General features: G+C 42.2%; 1 protein-coding gene across 1 annotated transcript in view; it reads right to left on the bottom strand.

Annotated features, from left to right (window-relative positions):
- Positions 1-4,744: 4,744 nt before the first annotated feature.
- PPM1F (protein phosphatase, Mg2+/Mn2+ dependent 1F) overlaps positions 4,745-14,215 on the bottom strand; it is a 31,830-nt gene continuing 22,359 nt past the window's right edge. Inside the window, exon 9 of the transcript XR_003077797.3 lies at positions 4,745-5,560. The gene's annotated coding sequence lies outside the window, so the exon portion shown is untranslated. The remainder of the gene's footprint in view (positions 5,561-14,215) is intronic.

Here is a 14,215-nt window from a genome sequence, read left to right as displayed (position 1 = left end):
CCCTTCGGCAATGTGAAGTGACCTCGGGCTTAAATGAGCATCTCTGCAATTTTATGCCATTGGGAAGTTAAATGCAGTATCTTGCCCAAAGTGCAGGGCAATTTGATTGATGCCAAAATGAACTCACTTTTTTTTGCCCCCAGTATTTCGTTTCTTCTCTGCTCAGCATTCTGACTGACTTTACAGGAAGCTTATGGTGGTTTATAGATTATGGACTTAAAAGTGGTGAACAGATAGCTATATTTGTTTTGAGCACCCCACGGAGAGCAAAAACAGTCCTTAACTGCAGAACTACGCTGTCCGTAACAACCTTGGACTCACACTGGATGTCGTTCTGCCGCTGTCACACTGTCACTGTCGTAGGGGATGTCGTGTCATGTTCTTGTCAGATCTGATGTTCACAAATATGATACAGCTTGAAAACTTAGGTACAATTTCAAGTCCTTTTAATGCTCCTTAGTTTTAGAGAAGTCATTTACAATTATATCCTAAATATTTTAGAAGGAATCCATTTTACGGCATCCTTAAAATCTTATAAAACTCTAACAGTTGTAATTAACATACTGACATTTTGCTGCTATGTAAAATTAAGTTGCTTTTATTTCTCAGCTGCAGTAGCAGCAGTATCCAGGCACTGTCCTGCACTTCAGTAATGGAAATTTCCCAGCTTCAAAGCACACTTTGTCTCAGTTGGCTGCAGTAAAACCGAGTGATTTCTATATTGTTGTGTGCTTCACTTGTCCTTAGTTATCTGGAGCTTGTATCTTTTGAAAACCAGCTTCTCCACGAGTCAGCTTCGCTTTGCTCAAGACTTCCAATTCTGTAAACAAGCTATGGATGATGCAAGTATTGAGCCAGAGTTATTCTGCAGGAGTGACAAAACACATGCACAGTCAGTGTTTGCACAGAATGTTATGGTGACTTACGAGGACGTCGCTGCAGTCACAGTTTGCGTGTGCCGAAGTTCCATGCACCAAAAGGCTACTGAGATTTTACAGAACAGACTTAGCGTGTAATATCAGCCTCCTGATCTCTCTGTTTTTGATATCATCAGTTGCTAGACGAATACACAAAAACACAAAATAGGCAGTAAGATTATTACAAAACCTCACAAGGCTCATGATTTACAAATACTTAAACACACTGTCTGTTTCCCCCAGTCACTCTCAGTTCCACTTCACACTGGACAAGGGATGCCTCCAATAAGGGCAGAAGTTAAAGAACATAGACACAGGATTATTGGGGTTTTATGTGGTCCAGATATTGCAGCAATTTCATTTTCATTCTTTCTCACTCACAGTTAAAAAATCAAGGGGGTATGTGTGATGAAGAGCTTGACTGATGGGAGGATAGAGAAGAAAGCATCAGTCCTGATATCAGCCCAATTGCATTACACCTGGGGCAGACACAGAAGCACCTTCACTGAGAACCAGTTTAGGAAATGATACCAAACCTTCATGACAATGCTACTAGAACTTCATTTCAAGTGATGTTCTTAGCACTCGTTTTGGTTTATAACAACCATGTAGGTAGTGATCTTGTGGTGGCACAAGTATAATTCCCCGCTGTCTGCTCCTGTTGTACATAGCACTGTCTGAACAAGGCATAGGAAACAGTGTGCCAGTGGGATTCTGAGATGCTCACATAAAAGCCCAGAATACAGACAGCACTGGTACATCACACAACAAGAGCATGGAGCCCTTATGAGACAGCTTGGAGGCCTCAGCGCCGTTATTGTGAATATAAAGTTTCCACATATGAACGGTCACTCTTAGCTTTCCCATTGCTGCTCTTGGCAGACAATAAGAGCTGACTGGAAATGGAACAACTGTTTCCCTGCACCGGTCAGAGCCCAGCCTGCTGGCACAGAGTGGCAGAAGAGGCACTGCCCCAGGGCTTGGGCTGAGATGCACTGCAGTACCTGCAGGGCAGTCTGCATCGCTGCTCTCCAGGCAACACTATGCTGCAGGAGGAAAGGTGGCAGCCTCTTCTCTTGCGCTTTGTTCAGTCTGCTGATCAGAGCGCCCAAAGAGTCTGTACTGCATAACTTTAAAGATAGGATATAAATTACAGACATCAGTTCCCAGTCTAGCAAATCAACATTCATTTTTAAAACAATCGGTTCTTTTGCAGCTTTGCATATCTATAGCAGAAATGAGCCACGCAGGCAGGAGAGACTTCTTGAAGGAAGTGGTGTCGCAGTATTTTGGAAAAAAAAAAAGCCAAGCTGTTGGAATATGTGCTGCATTACATGGGCAATGCAGTACCTTGGAGTGCTTCCTGTTTACACCACACCACACCATACAACTTGCAAGCATTTGTTAATAAACACTCCTAAGGAAAGAATTAATAATATCCAAGTATACAGCCCCCTGCGGCACCTGTCGCTGTAAACGGGAAGTTTTCATGATAGTATCAGGGGGTTGTTGGTGTGAGACAAGCAGCTTATGAGGCCCAGTCCATGTCCCACTGAAATCCACACCGCATCTCTCATAGGGTCATTGGATCCCTGGCATACTTTTTTTTCCCCTGTAAATATGTAAATAGCAATTCATTTGAATAAATTTTTACTCTCAGCATTTGTCATTTTTGCAAACATAGGAATACGAAGCATGAACTTCTGCAGAAACGCAGCACAGAGCCTGACATGATGATGGCAAAAGTACAGCCTGCTCCTAAGAACAATAATCGGCAAGTTCTGAGGTGACCAATCAAATACAGACATTGCTCCCACGATCAGAGCAGCACTGCCTTGCTGCATGAGCTTTCACACAGGACAGCTCAGTCCAGCTCTTGTAGGTGAGTTAACCCAGCCTGACAAAGCAGAGCTGTGAAACAGAGGAGTGCACATTTTTCAGCACCAGCAACCTTTCTGGTGCAACTTGCACCCGCAGCAGATAAGATCTTTGGCAAGGAAATACAAATTGCAGACTGGTTTAGGATGTTCTTGCAATAGTGGCTAGAACTTATCCTGTGACTGACAGGAACATGGGGTAGAGGACAAAGTTGTCTGCTACATCCATAAGAGAATAAGCACTGTGTTAGGTGGCTATACAACTGTGCAGAAGACAGCTCTTGTGCCTCATGCGGCTTCACCACTGAAGGAGGCTCGTTAAGTTCAGAGCAGATTATAAATCTTTGTTCAAGCTTTCTGGGACAAATGAGAATATCTGAATGGCAGTTTCATGTGGTAACCTTGCTGCCTGGAAACTCAAGATGGGTAATAATTACATATAATTCTTTCTTCTTTAAATAGCTCTCATCAGACTAAGAGAAAGGCTGAACCTCAGAAGGATGTTCCCTCCAGCCACCAGCACTAGATCTAGCTAAATTTCATGTAATTAAGACTTTTATAGCATTTTAACAATGGGAAAATTATCTGCTTCCATTACCATTGTCTTACCTGACATCAGCGGTTATTACTTCAGATATGCAGAGCCCCACGACAAGATGCCTTCTGTAAGTGCAATACATCCATTGTAATCAAGTGCTACATTATCTTACTACAGTACTGAGCCTATGGGTCTTGTACAAGTGACACAAAATTGTTGTGGGGATCCATCGGTGCCCTCATTTCCCACTGTCATTATCAGAGCCCAAGTGAACCTTTGGCCTGGAAATCTTTTGGCAAAAAGACCAGCAGCAATGAAAGTATTTCTGACTATTTGACAATAAGGGCTGCTTAAATAAACAAACAAACAAACAAACAAATCATAGAATCATAGAATCGCTAAGGTTGGAAAAGACCCACAGGATCATCCAGTCCAATAAATAAATAAAAGGAAGAAGAAGGAAAGGGAAAAGAGAGAGCAGGAGAGAATGCTGCTCTTGGAAGAACATGGCAAAACATCTATAGAATGACACTGTGCATCTGATTTTGAAGGTACAATTAATGGAGGTGGAGTAAGATTAAGGGGCTGTGCTCTGCCAAGCAGTGTGTGCAGGAGAGCAGACAGCAGATGCCCAGACACTTAGGCCTATGCCTCTCATGTTAGGCTGCAGTACGGAAGTGTGTGTGGATATTTAATTGTAATTCATCTATGAATTGCTTGGGTTTATGAATCTGGGAAGCCCATATGCTGCAGCAAGAAATGTGTGTTTATTAGCACAGTAGTTCCACCAGCCTTTCCTGCAGAGAGGCACAGTACCCCCTTCTACAGCAAATGGGTTAAAGAAGAGCAATGCAGCACTCTCATGTCCCACTTACCTTTGTGAAGTGCAGCTGGATGCACGCCAGTATGCAGATACATTTCCATCATGAACTCTGAACAGCTAATATCGCCACTTGTCTCAGATAATAAAGATCCAGCTGCAGTCTTCTTATCAAAACCCAATTTGGATAAACATATGCCTAAATAAGGGAGATATACAGGACTCTTCCTTCGTGAACTGCTACCTGGATACATTAGTATAACCCTTTAAGAGCAAGACTGGCAAAATGGGACCACTGCCCTGTATTCCAGTGTTTTCTAAGTGCTTGTTTTAAGCAGCTTTCTGCAGTCACTCTGAACACATCCTCTTTCCTCCTCAGTTCTTCTTTCACTACTCTTACCCATGGCAACATCCTCCTGGGCTCCTGCAGTCTTGCAGCAATTTGTTCCCTCCTCTGCTGTGTGCACTGCCACTGCTGGAACACCTCCCTTCACCTGTCCAGGCATCTGTCTTAATCACTCCGTATTCAGCGTGTCCTCTTCTGAGGGAAGGCACAACCTAGGAGATGAAGAGGGAGGTTAAGTATAGGGTAGCAGCAGGGCATCCTCCAGCACACCCCAAATCTGCAGCAAAAATCTGACATCCATACCTCTCCCCACCACTGCAGTTCCAGGTTTGACTCTCACAGTATCTCCCCTCCTCCCTTCCTGGACTGATAGCTTCGCTATTTTTTGCTGAATTCATTTTCTTAAAGTTTATTGAGCTGCATAAATTCATCAAAGGGTCAGACAAGCACCAGACCTGCACAAAAAGAGAGCAGTAGGGCTGTCCTTTTTGATACTAGCAATTCATTAGGTTTGGCTCAGCTGCCATGTGATAGCACTCTTGAGTCTCGCTTTGCCTGTGAAGCAGGGAAATTTGGCTCCACTGCTGAGGAGCCTTCAGACACCTGTTGGCTTTGCCATTCTTTGATGCACTTTTCTCCTTTCTGGCCAAAACACAGGAAACAGTCATCAGGAGAGCAGTTGTGTAAGTGCCTCCCTTACCACCTCCCTTCTGCTCATCATCTTCCTCTCCTGTTTCTGCTTTTTATCCCTCCCAAAACCTTTCTGTTGCAGCTCTTGACATCTAGAAACGTACATGCAAAAACACAAGCATGCTGCACAAGGCAGGCAGACAAATGTAGGCCTCCTGTCTTAGGGCAAGCATTCAAAAAAAAAAAAAAAAAAACCCAAAAAATGCATTACACAATCCACAAGACATGCACGTTACTCACCAAAACAACCATGGATATCTGATTTCTGCAGCTTGTTTCTTTCCAGTATTGTACCAATATATCAAAGCTGGGGCCTGGTAACAATCACGTGTGTATAAAGCCAAAGCCAGTGGACTGGACTTTTTTGTGTAGCTACATACAAATATACAGCAGTGATCAGAGGCAGTCCTACTGTGAATCACAGAACTATCTTGGTGTTTGTTTTGTGATGTGCTACGAGCGTTTATGCTGTTGAATTAATAAAAATAACAAGCTAAGAGATTTTCAAGTGGAATCCATTGCTAACTGTCATTCATTGCTCCATTCTTATTCCACATACATTAGGAAGTGCACATTATCTTATAAATCAAGACATAAGAAACAAATAAATGCCTTTATGCTATAAGAAAAAAAAAACACACAGAAATACTGTAGAAACATTCACATCCCCCATTTCTGTCTTTTACAAAGGGCTGGCTGTGTCTTATTATTATCAAGTAAAAAGTAAACAAATGTAATTTCATCAGTTCTGTCTTTCATTGATTCGCATCAGCAATAAGAGACAAAGGCAAAGGCAGAATAGAAAACAGCAGCTTTGTACTAAAAATTTGAATGCACAAAATACTTCTTTCTCCAGCTGTCAAACATTAAAAAACGCTATGCATACCAGTAATAATAAAACTGTCAAACAGTCGACCACAATGGGAATCACAATGCTTCATTAAAAGCTCTGAAGCAGAGTAGAAAAGCTTCCAGCCATTTGTTAAACAGAACTAGATGCTGAGATACTTTCAGAAGCGTCAGAAGAGGCTTTCATCTACGTTCATCAGCCAGATAAATATCTCCTTGCTTGCTTCAGTCTGATCTCGGAACTTGCACCAATTCAGCAGTAATAGCTGTATGTGCCATTTGCTCTCCTGGGACTGGGGCATCTCAGTAAAACAGGAGATTAATGTTCCTCCCAGTGATCAGGCCTTCATTCCACGCGGTGCAGGGATACAATCAGTAATTTGTATTTACATGTGTAATTAGGTAGTATTTAGAGAACCTAACCTATTTGTTCAGCTGACAGGCGATGTTGTTATAAGGAATTTCAGCAGACAGGATATTTATAGGTCCTTTATCTCTATGTACAATCAGAACTAAAATGTCAAACAATACCCTGAATGAAGGGTTGTTTCAGTTCAACTCTTCTCCATTGTTGCTTTTCCCTTTTTTTCCTCCCTGTCTGGTTACTGCTTAAAACTTGGCAGCAGAGAGGAAAAAAGGGAACGTGACTCACACTAACGACTTAATTTGCTGTAAGAGACCTCAGTAATTGCTCTAACCCACTTACAAGAAGGCTACCCCTCCTCTCTTTCTCTTCCTCGGTCCTTAGATAGACAGGCCATATTTGTAACATGAGCAGCCTCGCTGATCTCAGAGGTCACACTATCTCTTATGAAGTAGCCAGGCCTCTTTCTCTTCTCTTTTCATGTTCTGGATTCAAGTTAACCCATCACAAGAACTTAAAGGAGCCTTGGTTTAAGGGTCAGCTTCCTGCCACGGATTTCTCATGAACCTAATAGCCGGGGTTTCCGAAGGAGCCGCAGCTCAGACACAGCGGGGCTCGAGTGGCTGCTCCCATGACGTGCACCAGTCTGGCAGCCAGTGCGACAGCTTCAATATAAAGCCACTGCCGAGTGGAACAATTGTTGTCTTTTCCCTTCTGTATGGGACGGGGGCAGGGGGCAGTGAACAGGAACAGAAGAATAAGCACAGATGCCTATGCAGCACTCTTACCAAAATATATTTTCATTTTTAATTACATAATCAACATAATGAGAGTGGCATTCGTAGTGAGGGGGCGGAACAGATGGCAAAGACTTAGTTTTCAGCAAGACATTAATCAACAACAGCTCTGGTTTCTGCTAGGAAAAGGGCTGTTCTGCTCCAGCAGGGTTAAGATGGGTGCTTACTACGTAGAACAAAACTCAGTTTCCACAAACAGAAATTCACTGGAATTGTTGAAATCTGCAGGGTACTCTACAACACAGCGACATCCTACCTGCAAAGGCTTATTAGAATCCAACACAAGCTTGGGTCCTAGCAGTAGTTTGGGATTCTCATGGCAAATACTTCTGTGTAGCATATAGCATCTTCACAGAGATACAGTTACAGCTTTCTCAGATGTTCTACATGAAGTTTTCTTTTTTCCCCTTTTCCACATAACTGACTTAACATCTTCAGCATACTGAAGCAGCCAAGTTGGAATGAGCTATTCCGAAGGGGACTGAAGCAGAAAGTAGCTTAGAAAGACATTTATTAAAACCACAGGCAGAGAATACATCACCCAGACACAATGGACAGGGAAACAACACATGCAGCCGAAAAGTCTAGCCTCTGTTTTTCTGTCTGATGAGGTGGCTGGACAGCCACGCACACCGAACAGCCCACAGATGCCCAGCGCTTCCCTTCCTACGCTGCTAGATGTCACAAGATTGCTTTTTCCTGCTTTGCATTCACCATCAGAAGCTCTCTGGAGTCACATGCCCGAGGCCGTGGGCCACATTCCTGTGGGGATTACAGCTACCCCAGCAAGGGACAGGGAAGAGATGCGGGCCAGAAGGAATGGGCAGGCAGCTCGGGAGGAGGAGCCATGTTGTAGAGAGCACTGCGATGAGCACAGGCTGGGAGGCTGGGAGAGCTGTGCTGCAGGAAAGGGAGAGGGGAAATCACATACTATAATACTGTTATATAACATAGGGCGGCGGGGCATCTAGATTCATCCTCCATACAGCTTGGAAACGAACCCATTATTCCCACATCTCAACACTCATCCCTGTATTGATGCTGCCAGCAAATATTTAAGAGCTGACAAGAAACATCTCTGCCCATTCTAGTGACGTGCACACTTAGAAAGGAAGCTTTTCCATTACTCCCACTTACTCTATGCAGGCAGTTGAGTTGTAGGGCTATGCTGTAAGCTAAAAATCACACCCCTGCCCATTACCCAGGAGGAGTGAATGATATGATTGCAGATAATGTTTCCCCACCACCCCCAGTGTGTGTGTTAAAAACACAGCTGGGTCAAGTTAAAAACTACATTAAAGGAATATTTCAATTATAAAGTCAAATACTAAAATACATGTCTGAACTAAGAATGCCTGTTCTCCCTTCCAGCAGCTAATTTTATTCTAAATATCAGGTCAGACTCCCATACCATATTGCTGTCAGCCATAACAAGATGCATCCTTACATTGTTATGGCTGAGCATAACTAACCTGCAGAATTGTGCATGTCCTGGGCCTTCATCAGTTCATGTTGGGTTAATCCAGAAATGGGCCACAGGAACTCAGTTTCTTGGATACATCAGATGGCAGGCAGAGATTCTTTGCAGGACATTTTTTTAGGAGAAGTGCCATATGTCACCAAAACTGTGCTTAGGAGGTGCAAAGTAGTAGAAAGGAAAGAACACAAAACTCTATTTTCTGCTTAGCTTGTCCTCATTTGTAGGGCTTAAGAAGGAGATGGGAGAATCAACAGAACTGCATTTGTACTTACAGCTACTTTACTGGGGAGGGGAGAAGTGACTACAAACCCCTTGCAGATATTACCTTTAAGAAAATAAAATCAGTGCAACAAGAAAATAACTCTTCAAACAGAACAAAATAAAAAAAAAAGCCAAAAAAAGAAAAAAGAAAAGAAAAGCAATCAACAGATGCACAAACAAGCACTGACTTCAGTGGAGCTGTAAGGCTGAATTTGGCTTGAATTCTGTGAAGTACTTTCAAAGCAGGAGCATACTGCATACAAATGAGCGTTAAATAATTTGCATCATTAGCAGAGCTCCAAGCAGCTCATCTGGACTTTGAAAAAGCCACAGCAAACCTACATTTTTTGAATACCATTACGGACAGTCATTAATCAGCATTAAGACATTTATCCTATTGACACTCAGTGCTGCAATTAGAGACCCATCCTCCATCCCAGGTTATTTTCCTTATTGATTTTTTGATTTCTTGTTGACAAGCTTTTGAGTACCACAGAGGTCAGCAACTCAAGTAAGAATACCCATTAAAGAACATACAATTACTTCTTATTTATATTGCATCTTTTAATTTAGGTTTCTAAAAAAGCTGTCCTGTTTGTGTGGTGTAGATATTGTAGACAATTTAAACACTAACGAATATCAAAGAAATAAAGACACCAGTAGGTAAATGGGTTTATCCAGGATGACACACAAGGACACAGTGTAACAGAAAGAGATTAAAGGATCTGGATGCTCAGCTTCCTGATTTAACCATTTCACTCGAACAGCCTCAAGCACAGTTACTGTAGGCCTGGAATAAACTATGGCCTCATACCACACCTTAAATGCCAGGGGTTGCAGGGATGGCACAGAACAAGCCAGGTGAAGAATGTAAGCTATGCAAAGAGCCAAAGGTACAGTACAGTTTCATGTGGATGAAGGTATTCAGCTGCCTGAGATGACTTACAGAACACTGAGAGCTAAGTCTGTGCAGCAAAGTGCACAGGGGGAGGCAGGGGCAGGCAGCAGCCTACAGGCAGTTAAAGGGAAGCTGGAAAGAATCCCTAATGAAGGCAGGAATCATTCTGGGTGACTCAGAAAATTGGTATTCACAAAGAGAACTGAGAATAGGCAAAAATAAATAGAGATGCAAGCAAGATCCAAAGGCCAAATCCCTTTCAATAGCCCAAACACTGATATGATGTGAGCAACCAAACAAAAAGTCCTTGTGCAAACCTCTCTCAGCTGCTTCCTGCACACCAGCCTCTCTTGGTGGCAATAATGGCTGCAAGCAGCTTCCACTGCACCGGATGGAGCTATGCAGGCTGCTGCCACACCAACACCATTCTTCTCACAAAATGTAGCCCCGGTGGTTCCCCTCCCACACCCAGAGCCCTGGTTTCTCCATGACACCTCAACCAGTGCTGCACTGTGCAACCTCGCAAACGTCCCAGGAGCCCCAGGAAGGTCAGCTTTGCTTTCAGTAGCTGCCAGCTTTTGCACATGTCACAGGCACACACACACCGGTTCCTGACAGATTCCAAGTCCCAATAGTTTTATTTATGGATGGATTTATGCAAGCCAACTTCAGGTCCTGACAGTATCAGCCTGATGCATATGCAGGCAGCATTTAACTACTACTGTTGAACAGTTAGTTCCACAAGTCTTACAATGAAGACCAAACTACAGATTAGTTTCCATTTTTGGTATGAATATAAATGTGATGGCTTTTTGCCTCTCTTTATTAATATTTCATTAAAGAGTAGTCGAAGAAATTACAGTTAGATGTATTGGAACTGAGATCAGTAAGACTGAAGAACAGGAAAGGCTTCCTGACAAGTGAGATCTATTAGTCAATGGAGAAGTCTCCCAAAGGAGATGATGGGAGGACAAGAAGTGCTTTAGCAGAGCCAACATTAAGTGCTCCAAGTGATGCAGCCAACTCCTAGAGGACTGCCATGAGACACACTGCCTTCAGCAAGGGAGGATGCCTGCCATTAGCCTGCTAATGCACATCCTGGCTTGGCCTATTACTATTTGGGAACAGCTCATTGACTTAAAATTTCATTAACAAGAAAATACTAGAAGACAGCTTTCTGAGGGTAAGGGTGAGCCTTTGCAAAATATCTTCTCATTACAAGAAGTGAAGAGGGAAGAAATGAACAGCTTTCATAAACATTTCTGCCAGGATTTATCCACTAGCCTTTCCTTAAAACTACTTGAAAGATGCAAAATTGCTGGATCCTCTCTTTCTTACTCTGCAAAAGCTAGCCACTTTGTCATCTCTGTCTAGCACTACCAAATGCATAGATTAATAAATAAGTAACAGCTAGAAGTTACAAAGAGGTTTAAGACCGAGAATACAGATCCCTAATTCCTATACTTTAGAAAGCAGACAAAACCAGAATACAAAACGGAGATGCTACAATTAAGGCAGAAACAACCTTTTCAATGTTACAGTGAAAAAGAACACACTGCAAAAATAAATGTAGATGAAATCATTTTTCAAAGCCTTTAATGTCAGTCCAAAAACAAGAACATAAACGCTCTCCTCAAGATCCCCTGGTATTTACACACTGCACTGTATAGCAGAAAGGCTGCTTCAGTGGTTCAGCTGCTAACTTCCACGCATTCTGTATTTAGACTTTAAATGTAACCTTAATAATAAACGCCCAAGGTTGGATGTTTATCTTGGTATCCTTTTATCAATTATGACACTCAGCCCTATATCTGCAGTAAAAGAAAGGTCTTTGCACGTATGATGCAACATTTATAATATTTTGGAGAAGAAAATTCTCTGAAAGATGGAACAGAAAGAAAGAATCCATTTTTACTTTTAAAAGCAGAGTCACCAATACCACAATGAAGCCTGACAACACTGCTGAACATGACCTTTGCCTCAACTGCATGTTTCGTTTCTTCAGAAACGTGATATTTCACGAGTGCCGTTATAGAACGGGATACTTTGCAGAGCCACTTCAGCATCTAATTCTTTCTCCCATCTCAAGTCCCTTGGTACTGGGGGCTCAGCAGGAGTGGTGCTAAAGAAGCCTCTTGAACACTGTCAGGGAAAAGAAAGGCGTCTGGATGAGGACCTACAAGATACAGTTTAGTAGCTCATGGTAGCAAGGGTAACGGGAGGATGGTTGGACTAGACCATCTCGTAGGTCCTTTCCAACCTTGTCATTCTATGATTCTAAGCAGTGTTCCCCAGAAGCTTAGGACAGAGTAAAGACACGGTAGCTTTAAAGACCAGTGACATTTGGCCAGTTAAGTTTGTCAGGGCAAACTCTTGACAGTCATCCAAGCTTCACCTCGTGCCGGTCATTCCAGCTGCTGGAACAGTTGTGTGGAATTAGAAGCATAAACAGAAAACAATTAGGTGAAATCTCTGATGCCAGTGGCCCAACTTGTGTTACCTGCGCCTGTATGTAACCCAACAATTAGATCTACCATTAGCAGTTTGGCTTAATTGTAACTTAGAACTTCTCCAAGCACAGACTTTGCACAGGATTTTAAAATTACTGTAATTAATTATATAGAAAGCTTAAAGTGTCTTCTGTTCCACTGTTATGCTGTTGGTTTTTTTTTTTTTTCTTTCCCTATGCTGACACCAGAACTTGCTTTTGTAAAGGAGCTGGACTCAACTAAAAGAAAGATCTCTTAAATAGGCTGATAAGCACACACACACAGAAATATCTTTTATACTTTATATAAGGAGAAATACAATGACTTTTTTTAATCTCATCTAAGAGATGCAAAAAACAACATTATTCCAACCCTCAGTTGTTTTGCCCCACTCTTTATGCGAATTACCTCTCTCTTGCTTATTGCACTCTCCCCAAATTACCGCTGTTGGCCATGCTCAGAGATCTGGTGCTGGACAAGCTGCACCCCAGCCTGAACCAACTACTTGAATTTTAGCCAGCAAGGAAACAAAACACAGAATTGGTGTCAGAATCACTGCAACTTCTTAAAAGATATGCGGTTGGAAAGAAGGTGTTACAATGCAAATAATTTTTTCTGGCTCAGCTTTCCAGTGGCTAACTGCAATATTACGGGAATGACACAGTACACCGTGCGTTCCCTTGAGCAACTACTGGCGCTGAACAGTATCACATATCTTCCATGGTCTTTGTTTTGCTTTGGCCAAAGGAAAGAGGGAGCCCTCTAGGGGCAGAAACACAAAGCCCTGGAAGAGCACTCAGATACCAGCAGGTCAGTTGGCTTTTACCATACTGAGACCCTCCTGCCTTTCCTGGAGATAGGAGCAGGTCTATGTAACTTGCAAGGACTCTGAAACCACAGATTTATGCAGAAAAGCCAGTCTGGATAGGAGATGACGACAAGCTGTTTCCTGGAAGTGCTTACTCTACAGCCTAGAATGAGTGGAAAGTAAGGGCTGTTCTTTTCCCTACTGTTTGTACAATCTTTTTCAGAGAACATACATAGAACTTCCACCAAACTGCAGATTCAAGTAATGTAGCTAGACTGACCCACCACAGCATAGTTAGGATTTTTCTTCTAGGCTACACAAAATACTTGTTTTTGCCTTATTATACGCCTCCAGCACACAGCGAACTCTTGCACACATACAGCAAGCAGGTTTGCATTTGTCAAGGCATGTTCAGAGTATTTCTTTCCAAGAGCGACTTCTGTCTGAAGGCTTGATAACAGCTGCAGATTTAAACATTTAACTATTTTCTTGTTCTAATGAGAACTTAAGATTCTTTCCAAACAGCTCAACATAATAACAGGAGAATGTGGCAAACACAAACTTCAAAACTTTTAAGCTGGATTTTATAAGTATTAAAAGGCATCTTCCAAGACCTTAGGAATTACCACAGTGCAAGAGGTAAGACACTCAGTAAGATACACAAGACTGAAAAGTTCAAGAGCAACTTAACATACTGAAAAAAGCAGATTATGTTAGGGATGCTGACCCTAAAATACCAGCATGGCTGCATATACAAAATTGCCCTACCAAGCAGTTTATTGAAACAGGTAGTTAATATCCCTTACAATCTCTACACAAATTACAAGTGACATTCTACATAACATGATGAAGATTACCCTTGATTTCTTTAAAAATACATATACATACACATCCATACTCACATACAGAAACACTAATAAGAAAGCCTGTAATCAAAATCAGAGCTAACTTAATAGTCATCTTAGAATCATAGAATCACAAAGATTGGAAAAGACCTCCAAGATCATCCTGTCCAACCATCCACCTATCATCAGTATTTCCCACTAAACCACGTCCCTCAGTACAACATCTAAATGATTCT

Source organism: Gallus gallus, chromosome 15, assembly GCF_016699485.2.
Source record: "Gallus gallus isolate bGalGal1 chromosome 15, bGalGal1.mat.broiler.GRCg7b, whole genome shotgun sequence".
Lineage (NCBI taxonomy): Eukaryota > Metazoa > Chordata > Aves > Galliformes > Phasianidae > Gallus > Gallus gallus.
The sequence above is the reverse complement of the archived record's forward strand: the minus strand, read 5'-3'. Positions and strand labels throughout refer to the sequence as shown.